Source organism: Carcharhinus amblyrhynchos, chromosome 15 (assembly GCF_965287045.1).
Source record: "Carcharhinus amblyrhynchos chromosome 15, sCarAmb.v2.hapA, whole genome shotgun sequence".
Taxonomy (NCBI): Eukaryota; Metazoa; Chordata; class Chondrichthyes; order Carcharhiniformes; family Carcharhinidae; genus Carcharhinus; species Carcharhinus amblyrhynchos.
In genome coordinates, this window is record NC_137338.1 from 49,150,423 (window position 1) to 49,162,534 (window position 12,112).

Genomic DNA, 12,112 nt, shown 5'->3' on the forward strand with positions numbered 1-12,112 from the left:
TAAAATTCCATTAACTTTGGCAGGACTGGAAGATCCCACCAGTGAGAGGAATATAAAATATCACTCTAAGTCTATTTAAAGGGGTTCAACCACATCGCCACTTAATGCCCACCACCTACATACAATTAAAGACAATTGTTATGGAGCCAACACGTTTCCTTCTCTCTCTCTCTTCAGATAAAAAATGAAGTTAATATACACAACCAAAATTTCAAAACGAATTCAATCCAAAATATAAATATTCTATATGAACAACTACATTACGAAATGCCTCTTCGCTAGGACCCCTAACATATTCTTCATATATGCATTTCTTTTTGTCCAACAGTCAGAACGTTGATAGCTTGCATTCAGCCATTTAATTTTAGAGAGTTCCTTTCCAGCAATTGTTTGAAGCCAGCTAGGCCAATCTGCAGCCTTTTCTCATTCACTTTTTGCAACATGTGCATTATTCCACAGTGAGCAATTATACGACTCCAGTATGCCCATTCGTACTTAAAATGTTTGACAAATAGTAACACATGTCACTGACTCCAAAACAACCGGTATTTCAGCAGCTGAAATACTTTTAAAAACTCTTTTCAAATGTCTTAATTTTCTACGTTGTGGAACATTACCCATTTGCAGCCATAGGAATTAGTATGAAAGCAGGTGCACTCGAATGCCCATCAGCAAGATTAGCATATAACACCATGCTGGAAAGGACTTATTTCAGATTCTTTGGATCACCTCAGGATAGAATCTTAAGTACACGTTTCTGCTGATTTAATTTTTTTAAATCTTTGATTTTTCCTGAATGCATTACCTGTTTTTAGTTGTTTCATCATAGAATTGACTCCAACACGTCAAAACTGGCATCTTGTCCAAACAAAATATTTAAAAAGATTTTCATGATTAATCCACCTGTGGGAGAATCCACTTTAACATCTGTATCACTTGCTCACTCTTCAAAATCTCCCTTCACTTTAGCCTTATAAGTGCAACCTGCAAGGATTTTTTCAGTTCTGTTCCACCCATGACAAAGCTGCTTGCCCCTACTCTAATATTATTTCAGAATTCATTTCAAATCCTCTCCAACTATCTAATTCTTTTTCTTTTGTTGCCTCTCTTATTATTTTATCCACAAGGTTATTGATAAACAAAGAAACTTCATGATCATGATGCTTTCTGTTTCTGGTTCTGATTTGAGACTTCTGTAGATGTTCATTGTATAATCTTTGCAAGCTGTGGCTTCTACTTGTACTTTTATGTCTGGGACAACCACTGTGAGATCTCCCTCTTACATTATGGGAGGATCTTCCTCTACTCTAGGGTTGTTTTCTGATACAAGTCACTTCCACACTCATTATCAGTCCTTGCACTGTGCTTTCTTACTCTTCATTTTCTCATTCCATTCTACCAGTTCCTGGCACTCACTTCTTGGCCATCGTTCTGAACATTCAACTGATATTTAAACTCATCCATAAGTTTTTCTGTATGTTCTTATTGTTGCATCCAACCATTCACTTAGGAATATATCACCTGAACACTTACCCTGGGCAATTGGCTTTTGGAAGTGTTTATTCATTGTGTCATGTTCGCTTACAACCATTATCCAGCCCTTAATCTACCATATTATGTTTCTCAGGATCTTCAGTACAAAACACGTGAGCATGTGAGCTCCAAGGAGTTTTGCTTACTTTAATCACTTTCTCAGAGTCTGGGATTTTATAATTAATTCCAATTAATCATAAGGAATAAACCTTGGCTGTTTAATTGCCATGGTTGATGTATGTTTGTCATGTTTTATCATCATGACTTATTAGCCTTTCCATTCCCTATGACTCTCCATTTCATAACATACCAAGAGTGGCATTTTCCAGCCACACTCAGCCCAAATCCCAGAAAATCCCGCCCGAGGTCAATGGACTTTTGCATGGTCCATCCCATGACAACTACAATTCCCGTGGCAGGTGGGCTGGGAAAATGCCCCACCCAAATCTCCTGAATTTAATCTTTTCTCTGCTGGCCTTATATTATAGTCTTGGAACAGTTTAGATTCTTTCAGCCGTGAGGAAAGCCCGTCTTTCTTTATGTAAGGCATTCAAAGGGTACAGGAAAAAATTGAAATAATTAAAGTTCTTTCAAGAGCAGAATGACTGGAAAGCACTAAAAGCATTTGGGATTTCACTGAAGGACAAACTGATCATCACTATACCCTTCAACTATATTCATTTTATGAACAGACATTTGTTTACCTGTGGCCTGGTTGACCAGTATTTCGTCACTGTATATCCATGACTATGACGTTCATATTTCTACACACGTCTCTGGACTCATTAATGACAAATTTCTGACCATTATTGGAAGCAACTTCACTAGTGACTTAAATTTTGTCTCTATTCATTTGTCCATAGTTTTGTCTATAATAATTGTTTTACTAAATATTATGCAGAAAGACTAAATCTGGTCAACAGGTCTACAAAACATGGAATGATCCATGGAAACTACCTCATTAAAGACGCTTTTTAAAGGAAGGCTTTCAATAGGTCATGACAGTGCCCGCCGATATTTTTTTACTGAATTCACACCTCTCATTAATCTTTTCTATTAACTTAGTATACTCCTTACCAACTGTGCCTGAATCATTGAGTAGGATTTTAATCTTTGCCAAGAGGGATGACTGTTTGCTTTTATTCCCCTTCTCTGACTCTGACCCTTTTGCCTTTAATTAGCATGCCGTTAATACTGACCCAACACTCTGCTGGGAGATATCGTGATGACCTTTAACATGGGAGCAGTATGGTAAATTTGTAATTTCGTTAAGGTGTCTACACAACCTACAAGTCTGTGGGAATGCTTGCAAAGGATTTTAAGAGTTTACATCAATTGTAAAGGGATCAGTTGTAATTTTTTTGGATAGTAAGAAATATTGGTCCATGTGACCTGGTGAGCCTTGAGCTGGAAGCAGTGCCAACTGGAAGGAAATTGACATGTGAAAATTCTGTGGCTAGCAGACCCAAAGGAAATCTGGGGGCAGAAGACAATTGGCACAGGGGTGCAGGAGTTCTTCAAGCTACTGTGTGGGAAAGCTGAAGAGGTCTAAAACCTGAATACTGCATGACTAGCCCAGAGACATTAAAGTGCTGGGTGATTTACCAGAAGGAGCCAAATTGTGAACAGTGTTAGTTGTTGGTCGATGAAAAGGAATTTTGGAAATCTATGCTGTCAGTGCAGTCATTGCCTGAGGAAGAGAGGGGTGATAGATATATGCCTTGCTAATGATAATCATACTGATGAATCCTAGAGGTGACATCTGTTGTTGGGAAGTAATCCTGACCTATCCTGAGTGAATAAACAACAGCATCTTGTGGATCTGTGAAATTCTGTAATGCTACACAGAGTGAAGGGGAATTTTTATTATTTAGCTATTTAAGATGGAATTTTTACTTGAAGCATCATTTGCCTTTTAATTCATGTTTAATTTATGTTGATTCTGATTTGTGTTGAAGTAGAAGTTACCAAGAGTGATTGATAATTTCTTAATTGGGACTTGTATGGTCATTGTGGTTATTTTAGTTCATGGTTTCCACTTTGTTGAGGGGCTAAATCATCTCTCCTACCCTTCTCCCCTATGCAATCTATGAATAGTATGCTACGGGACTAAAACTATTTGTGAACCCATGGAACCGCAGGGGACCATTGATGGGCAGAACCTTAGGGGCCTATGGTGAGACATTGAGAAGGATATCAGGGACTGTGCTGAGATTTATTTAGTTTTCGAAGTAGTATAGTTTGTATGCCTGTAAATTATCCATTACATTGCTTCCCCTTTTTCATTTTTAATGTATTCAATGTGCTCAACACACACTGATGTCATTAAACAACTGATCAGGCCATCTTGGTAATGGTCTGTCTTTGCCAGTTCCTCCTAACATGTAACAGATTTTGATGAAGAGGATTGTATAAAATTATTTGCATCAAGTATTTGCATTACGGACCATAATGAATAAAATAATCTAGCTGCCAATGTGTTAGCTGTTAGGTTGATAAAAGATTGACGTTGGATTATGCAAGGTCTGAGCTTCAAACTGCCTCCTCAGTAAATGGATGCTGCATGCTTCAGCTACTGACTACACTGGCTTTGAAAGTATGATATATCACCCCACCCACCTCCCTGTGCAGCAGATGAAACAAATTTTGGTACCTCCGGTAGGATGGATTTGTACGTTCTTGGCTGACAGGCAGGATTGAGCAGCAATAACTTTCTAGTGATGAGTAAGAACTCTCTATGAAGCACAAAGGTGATGCAGAATATAAGTGGCAGTGACAAAGAGAGAAAGATTCTGGAGCCCCCCACCAACAACACTGACATTGCAAACCAAAAGGTTGAACTTGTCCAGACACCATGGCAGATTCACTTTTAGAGATCTACCAGAGGCCATTACTCAAGTAAACCATGCTGTGACTAGGCCAGCAGCAGGAGATGTCTGAAGGGCAAAGCAATAGAGCTCAAGTGACTGAAGTACAACGAGCTGTAGTGACTCTCCAAGCAGTATGGACTGAAGGCCAACCTGAAGGCAGACGAGTTACTGAAAAGCTTGCAAGAGCATCTTTAACAAGAGCAAAAGGGTCGGCCACTGCAAAAGAGTGCCACTGCCACCCCGTCTTCAACAAAAGCTGTTCTGAAAGCTGCAGAAGAAATGAAATGGAATATAGTTCACATGGAAAACTTGGAAGACTATAATGTGACTAAATGGTGGGGCAAAGGGGTCTAATAAAAACAAGAGAGTGCCAAATGGAAATCAAAATGATTCTGACAAAGGAAATGCCTTGCAGAGTTTAAGCATTTCACAGAAACTGGGACTGAAAGTAGAAGTGTGGCTGATGGAAATTCTGCTATGACTCAGTGCACATTTATCACCTGAGGGAGCAGCTAATATATCCAAAGGAATGGCTGCTCAATCAAAGGCTGGCAAAAGTCCATGTTTTGTTGGAGCAGCTGTGAAGCCTGGATTCAAGTCTCCCACTGCAGTTGGGAAAACTGAATTGAGGTAGGTCACCCCTGTCTGGAAAATGTTTCATTAGGCGAGATTCATCAGCAAGAGTTTCAGTTTGGATGCTGAATGAGAAAGAAAACACTTCGGCACTTTTGGGAATGCCATCAAACAGAAGTCAGTGAATAAACAGAAGAATCTGCAGAGCACACTCTGTTTTTTAGCCCAGTGTATTAGACATCAAAAATTGACCAATTACCCACAATCACCAACTGGGTTAAACCAGCACACACATGCCACTGCAACCTTCTTAAACGAAAAATGAGTCTTAAAACATCCTGTGGGCACTGTTATCAAAATTAATGTCAGGTTCATAGATACTACCAAGGGCAATGATAAACATGGCATGATGAAGACTCGGACCAGGAAGCTGCCCAGCATGCCAGGCACCGAAGTAGAAAAAAGTCAAACCAGATCAAATTCCATACATGGAACTTTTGAATGTTAAAATAAGTGGCTAACAAGCAAAACAAGGCAGAATTTACTCAAGTGCAACGATATGGCGGTAATGGAGAAATCATCCCAGCCAATTTGGAAAGTGTATCACAGCAAATAAAAATGATCCAGGTATAACTGAACCAGGCTTTGCAGGATTACACAACAACCCCTTGATCTATCTCAGAGACAAGGAGAAGGCAAGATTAAAGGACAAAGAACAATACAGCACAGGAACAGGCCCTTCAGCCCTCCAAGCCTGTGCCAGTCATGCGCCCAAATAGATCATTTGTTTGTATCCCTCTATTTCCAGTCTGTTCATGTGGCTATCTAGATAAGTCTTAAGCGATCGCAGCATGTCCGCCTCAACCATCTTGTTTGGCAGTGCATTCCAGGCCCCCACCACCTTCTGTGTGAAATACATCCCCCTGACATCTGTGTTGAACCTTGCCCCCTTCACCTTGAACTTATGACACCTTGTGTTTGTCACCTCCGACCTGGGAAAAAGCTTCCCACTGTTCACCCTATCTATGCCTTCATAATTTTATACACAAATGCTTTAAACAAGCAGCATAAGGAGCAAGTCTGGAGATGGGAAAACAGCTGTCTGAATTTCATAACTAGTACGTTTCTCAACTAAGCTTCAATGCGTTTAAACTAAAAGATGGGCTGGTGTGCGGTTCAAAGTAATATCAACAGCCATACTTTCAATTCCAATTCTGGCTGAGGTAAAGCTGGGACCTGCCTCCTCAGCTGCTTCATTTGTGCTTCTGAAGTTGGGCAACCAAGTGTGCCTACAGTCCCTTGTTGATTATGGCTATTATTACCTATCCACAGACTCAAAAATGACTTATCAAAAGGAAAATGGCCATTACAAATGTATAGTTCAACCTATTTGCATCAATTATGTTAAATAGTCATCTGTGACCCACTTCAGGTCATGACCAAAATGTACTGTTTTTATTTTGGTTCAATCTAAACTGGAACTTACAGTCATAGAGGTTTATTGAATGGAAACAGGCTCTTTGGCCCAACTTGTCCATGCCATCCTTTTTTTTAAACCCCTAAGTTAATCCCAATTGCCCGCATTTGGCCCATATTCCTCTATTCCCATCATAACCATGTAACTATATAAATGCTTTTTAAAAGATAAAATCGTACCTACCTCTACTACTCCCTCTGGCAGCTTGTTCCAGACACTCACCACACTCTGCGTGAAGAAATTGCCCCTCTGGACACTTTTGTATTTCTCCCCTCTCACCTTAAACCTTTGTCCTCTAGTTTTAGACTCCCCTACCTTTGGGAAAAGATATTGACTATCTAGCTGATCTGTGCCCCTCATTATTTTATCGACCTCTATAAGATCAACCCTCAGTCTCCTGTGCTCCAGAGAAAAAAGTCTCAGTTTATCCAGCCTTTCCTTTATAACTCAATCCCGGTAGCATCCTAGTAAATCTTTTCTGCACTCTTTCTAGTTTAATAATATCCTTTCTATAATAGGGTGACTAGAATTGCACACAGTATTCCAAGTGTGGCCTTACCAATGGCTTGTACAACTTCAACAAGACGTTCTAATAGCTGTTTTCAATGTTCTGACCAATGAAACCAAGCATACCAAATGCCTTCTTCACCACTCTGTCCACCTGTGACTCCACATTCAAGGAGCTGTGAACATTTACCTCTCAATCTCTTTGTTCTGTAACTCTCCCCAACACCCTCCCATTAATTGAGTAAGTCCAGCCCTGGTTCAATCTATCAAAATGCATTACCTCACATTTACCTAAATTAAGCTCCATCTGCCATTTGTCAGCCCACTGGCCCAATTGATCAAGATCCCATTGTAATTAGAGATAACTTTCTTCACTGTCCACTATGCCACCAATCTTGGTGTCATCTGCAAATTTACTAACCATGCCTCCTATATTCTCATTCAAATCTTTAATATAAATGACAAATAACAGTGGACCCAGCACTGACCCCTGAGGCACACCACTGGTCGTAGGTCTCCAGTTTGAAAAACCACCCTCTAGCTTCTGACAAGAAGCCAATTTTGTATCCATACAAATACCACACCCTGGGTCCTGTGAGATTTAACGTTATGCAACAACCTACCATGCATTTCCTTGTCAAAGGCCTTGCTAAAATCCATATAAAGAACATCAATTGCGCTGCCTTCTTGGTTACTCCTTCAAAAAAACTCAATGAAATTTGTGAGACATGATTTTCCACTCACAAAGCCATGCTGACTGTTCCTAATCAGTCCTTGCGTCTCTAAATGCCTTAGATCTGTTTCTCAAAATACCTCCCAACAACTTACCCACCACAGATGTGAGGCTCACTGGCCTGTAGTTCCCAGGCTTTTCCCTGCAGCCCTTTTTAAACAAAGGCACAACATTTGCCACTCTTCAATCTTCAGGTACCTCACCCGTGACTATCGATTCAAGTATCTCAGCAAGGGGATCTGCAATTTCCTCCCTAGCCTCCCACAATGTCCTGGGTTATACTTCATCAGGTACTGGGGATTTCTCTACCTTGATGCACTTAAAGACGTCCCGCACCTCCTTCTCTGTAGTATGTACACCCCTCAAGTCTATTTATTTCCCTAAGTTCCTTAACATCCATGCTTTTCTCAACAGTCAATACTGGTAAGAAACATTCATTTAAGATCTACCCATCTTTTGTGGATCCGCACATTGATGCCCTTGTTGATCCTTAAGAGGCCTCACTGTCTCCCTTGTTACTCTTTTGCCCTTTATGTATCTGTAGAAGGTCTTTGGATTCTCTTTTGCCTTATCTGCCAAAACAATCTCGTGTCCACTTTCTGCCCTCCTGATTTCTCTCTTAACTCTACTCCTACACCCCCTATACTCTTCAAGGGATTTACTTGATCCCAGCTACCTTTGCATGTCACGTGCTTCTTTGTTCTTCTTGACCAGGGCCTTAATATCCTAAAGCATCCAGGGTTCTCTCCTTCTGCCAGCCTTGGCCTTCACTCTGAGAGGAACGTTTTTACCCTGAACCCTAGTTAACACACTTTTGAAAGCCTGTTGCTTACTAGACATCCCTTTGCCTTCCCACAAACTACCCCAATTAACTTTTGAAAGTTCCTGCCTGATACAATCAAAATTGGCCTTGTCCCAACTTAGAATTTTAACTTTTGGGCCAGACCTATCATTCTCCATAGCTATCTTAAAACTAATAGAATTATGGTCACTGGTCCCAAAGTGATCCCTCAGTAACACTTTTTGTTGAACATTAAGTTTTGTTTTCAAGAACTCTGCTCAATGTGAAGGTAACCTTGTTCAGTAGACTAAGTGAGTTAATTGCCACTATTGAATTTGATAATTTTATTCATTCCAGTTACCATTTTGCCAAGTTAGGCATAAGTCTTTCTAAAACAGAATGTTGCTCCAGCTATTTGGCTGTCTATACAAAAAAGTGTTTATTTTTGAAAAGAGAACAGGAACAGACAAATAGACACAAGCAACAGGGTAATTGCAGCCAAATTGGTCTGTAGTGTGGCAATCTCCATTGGTCAGAGGGGGCCGGAAGGAGGCCACAGAGATCTCCGTGGTGGAGGTGGGGGACGGGGGACGGGGGATGGGGCGGGGGGGAGACTAATTTTTACCCCAGTGATCGGGGTGCCTGATTTCAGAGGAGTCGGTTCCCTGCTCAAAGAGCCGGGAAACCATGCCCACTCTTTTTTTTTGGCAGTTATGGAGACAAGATCTGCAAGAAAAGTGACCAGTGAATCTGGAGAGCTCCATGCCAGATTTCTCACCAAGACTGACTAGCTCCCAAATTCTCTTAAGATCCCACAAAACATTTCTTTCAGGAGGGGAACTTACGAAACCAGCAGGAAATCACCGTTTAATACTGTGCTGAAGTTCCCAGTAGATCAGACACATATGAGCTGGTTGCTGGGCTTGTTTGATAGATATAACTCAAGGAGAAAAGTAAGAGTCGGTTGTTATTTTGTAAATGTGAATATTCAGAGATTTGTTTATTTGCTGTTGAAGTTGTATAGCTTGTGAATCTATGAATAATTCATTACATTTTTTCCCTTTCATTATTTTTAATGTAATCATGTTATGAGCATACCAGTGCATGCCAATTTGTTTACCATTTGATCTGGTCATCTTAGTGATGGTCTCTCTTCACTGTTCCTTCCAGTATCTGACAAATTTTGATAAAGAGGATGCGATCAAAATTATTGCATCAAATGACATTCAGACCGTAATAGACAAAATAATCTAGTTCCTAGTGAGTTGGCTGCTAGGATGGTAAAGACTTTAGTTGGATTAGGCAAGGCCTAAGCTTCAAATTTCACTTCAATGAATTGTCAGCTGCATGGTTCTATTGTCCATTGATTCAGCCACTGACTATGCTGGCTTTGACAAGTACAACACATCATCCCACCCACTCACCTCGGCACAAGTGATTAGTAACACATGATGCTCAAGGATGTTCGAGTGCACATGCATGATGGGAGGGCATGTTTGGCCACATATCTAAGAATTGTAGCTAACATTGCAGCACTTTTGGAGCATTCATCGAGGTTTGTGATTTTTTCATAAACCCAGCCAGGTGAATAAAATGCACTTGGATTTATATTTCACCATCCTCAATGATAGAGGTTATAACTCTTGCTTGAATGCTAATTTTGTACGACTCTTTGGTGTTCTACAATAGGTGATATATTTGTAATTTGCAAATTACATAAACCAAAGAAGTTTTTTTTATTGGTGCCAATAATGATTTTTTTAGAGCAATAAAGAACACCACACAGGATTAGCTGTTATTGTTAATTTGCTTTAGTTAGACATTTTGATGCAAAATGGGATCAGAAAGAGGAGCAGAATCAATTATATGAAAAATGCATCACTTCTTTCCATAACCACGGCAACAAGTGTTAGAGATGTGAACCTGAATTGACGCAATCGAGTGGGTGTATAATAGATGTGATGATTAATTTTTTGTTATTCTTCCTTCAAATGATGTTACAGATGTATCTTGAGCTGGCTTTTTCTCCCCCCTCCAACTGTATGCCACACTGTGTTCCTGCTGAGTGTCAATCATCATCTCAAATCTGCCTCAGAGCTTGATATTATTACATTCATCTTCAAAGGCTAAAATGAATATTGAGTTTGAACATCCCATGGCAGCAATGAGATTAGTTCAGTGAGTAGGTGAGCATACAGATCAACTTGGATCCCCATGTTGAACTCTTGGGAATGAGATAGGTGTACAACAACTTGTCTCAGAGCTCTAGGTTGGGAAGAAGAAAATCTTATTTCTGATTGCTGTTCAGCCATTGAGCTTGAAGTGCATACATTTTGATTGCAGCTAAAGACTGAGACAATGTTACGGTCAAACAGTCTGCTGCCATTCATTGATAAAACTCACACACGTGTGGCCATCTCTCGACCAAAGAAAACTAAAATTGAAAGACATTGGAAATACCGCTAAACTTGAATCCAATGTTGTACAGGTCGGAGTGGGCTGACACTGAAAGCTATGAGACCAAATCCCATTTCACTATAATTTTAGCTAACATGTCAGCACATTACTGAAGAACTGATGAATTCTTAGGTAAACATAAAAGATCCCATGGAATTATTGAAAGAGGAGCAGAAGTGTTCTCCGGGTGTACTGCCCATTATTTATTTCCCTAATGAACAACACCAAATCCAGATTAACTGGTCATTACAGGGTGTAGGATCTCACTGTTTACAAATTGACTGCTGCTGCATTTACTGGCTACAAAACGGTATAACATACTTAGTGATGCTCCAGAATATGAAAGGTGATACATCACTACAGAGCCTTTCTTGTTTGGCAAAATGGAATTTACTTGGTCCATGCTCTCCTTATGTTCTCATGACTGGAATTTCCTTTGGAGCTGCTCCAACTTCACCAAAAGTACAGCAGAAATTCTAATTATACAAGTAAATGGCAGTACCATGATGCTTCCAGCAATGTTCTGACAGTGGAGTGGGTGAAATTCAAAGGAAATTCTTGATCCTTGTTTGCCACATGCTCAGTGGGGAATACATTTGAAGAGATGGAACTGTAACTGCCAGCATAAAATGTGAGAGAGACAAAGTATACATTTAAATACTCTGAGCATCTTTTAAATATTAGATTAAGATGGCCATGGAAATGCTGGGTGGGACTTTCCACTCCTGCCTGCCGTAAGAATCATGGGCGAGATGGGTCGAATGTCCTGTAATGTTTCTATGGGTCTATGGATGGAAAACAGAGCAGCAAAAATCTGTTGACTTTGGAAGTGAGGTTCCAATCCTGGGAGGGGGGACTGGAAAACCCCACTGGATAACTGGTGTATTTTCCACCTGTTTAGGACAGGTTTGCACTGGGCAGTCTGCTAGCCCATCTGCAGCCAGCAAAAACAGGACGATCATGTGAACATACAAATTAGAAACAAGGATAGACCACTTGGCCCTTTCAGCCTCCCTTGCTATTCAATAAGATCACGGATGATCTGACTGAAACCTTGACTCCACATTCCCATCTACCCACAATAACTTTTCACCTCTTGTTTATCAAGAATTTATCTGCTTCTTGACTTAAATGTAGACTCTGGTCCCACCACCTTTTGAAGAAGAGCGTCCCAGAGACTC

The 12,112-nt window shown here is 40.3% G+C and overlaps 1 pseudogene; it reads left to right on the forward strand.

The window, feature by feature from the left end:
• LOC145352873 (nucleolar and spindle-associated protein 1-like) overlaps positions 1 to 10,940 on the forward strand; it is a 131,226-nt pseudogene extending 120,286 nt beyond the window's left edge.
• The last annotated feature ends 1,172 nt before the right edge of the window (positions 10,941 to 12,112 follow it).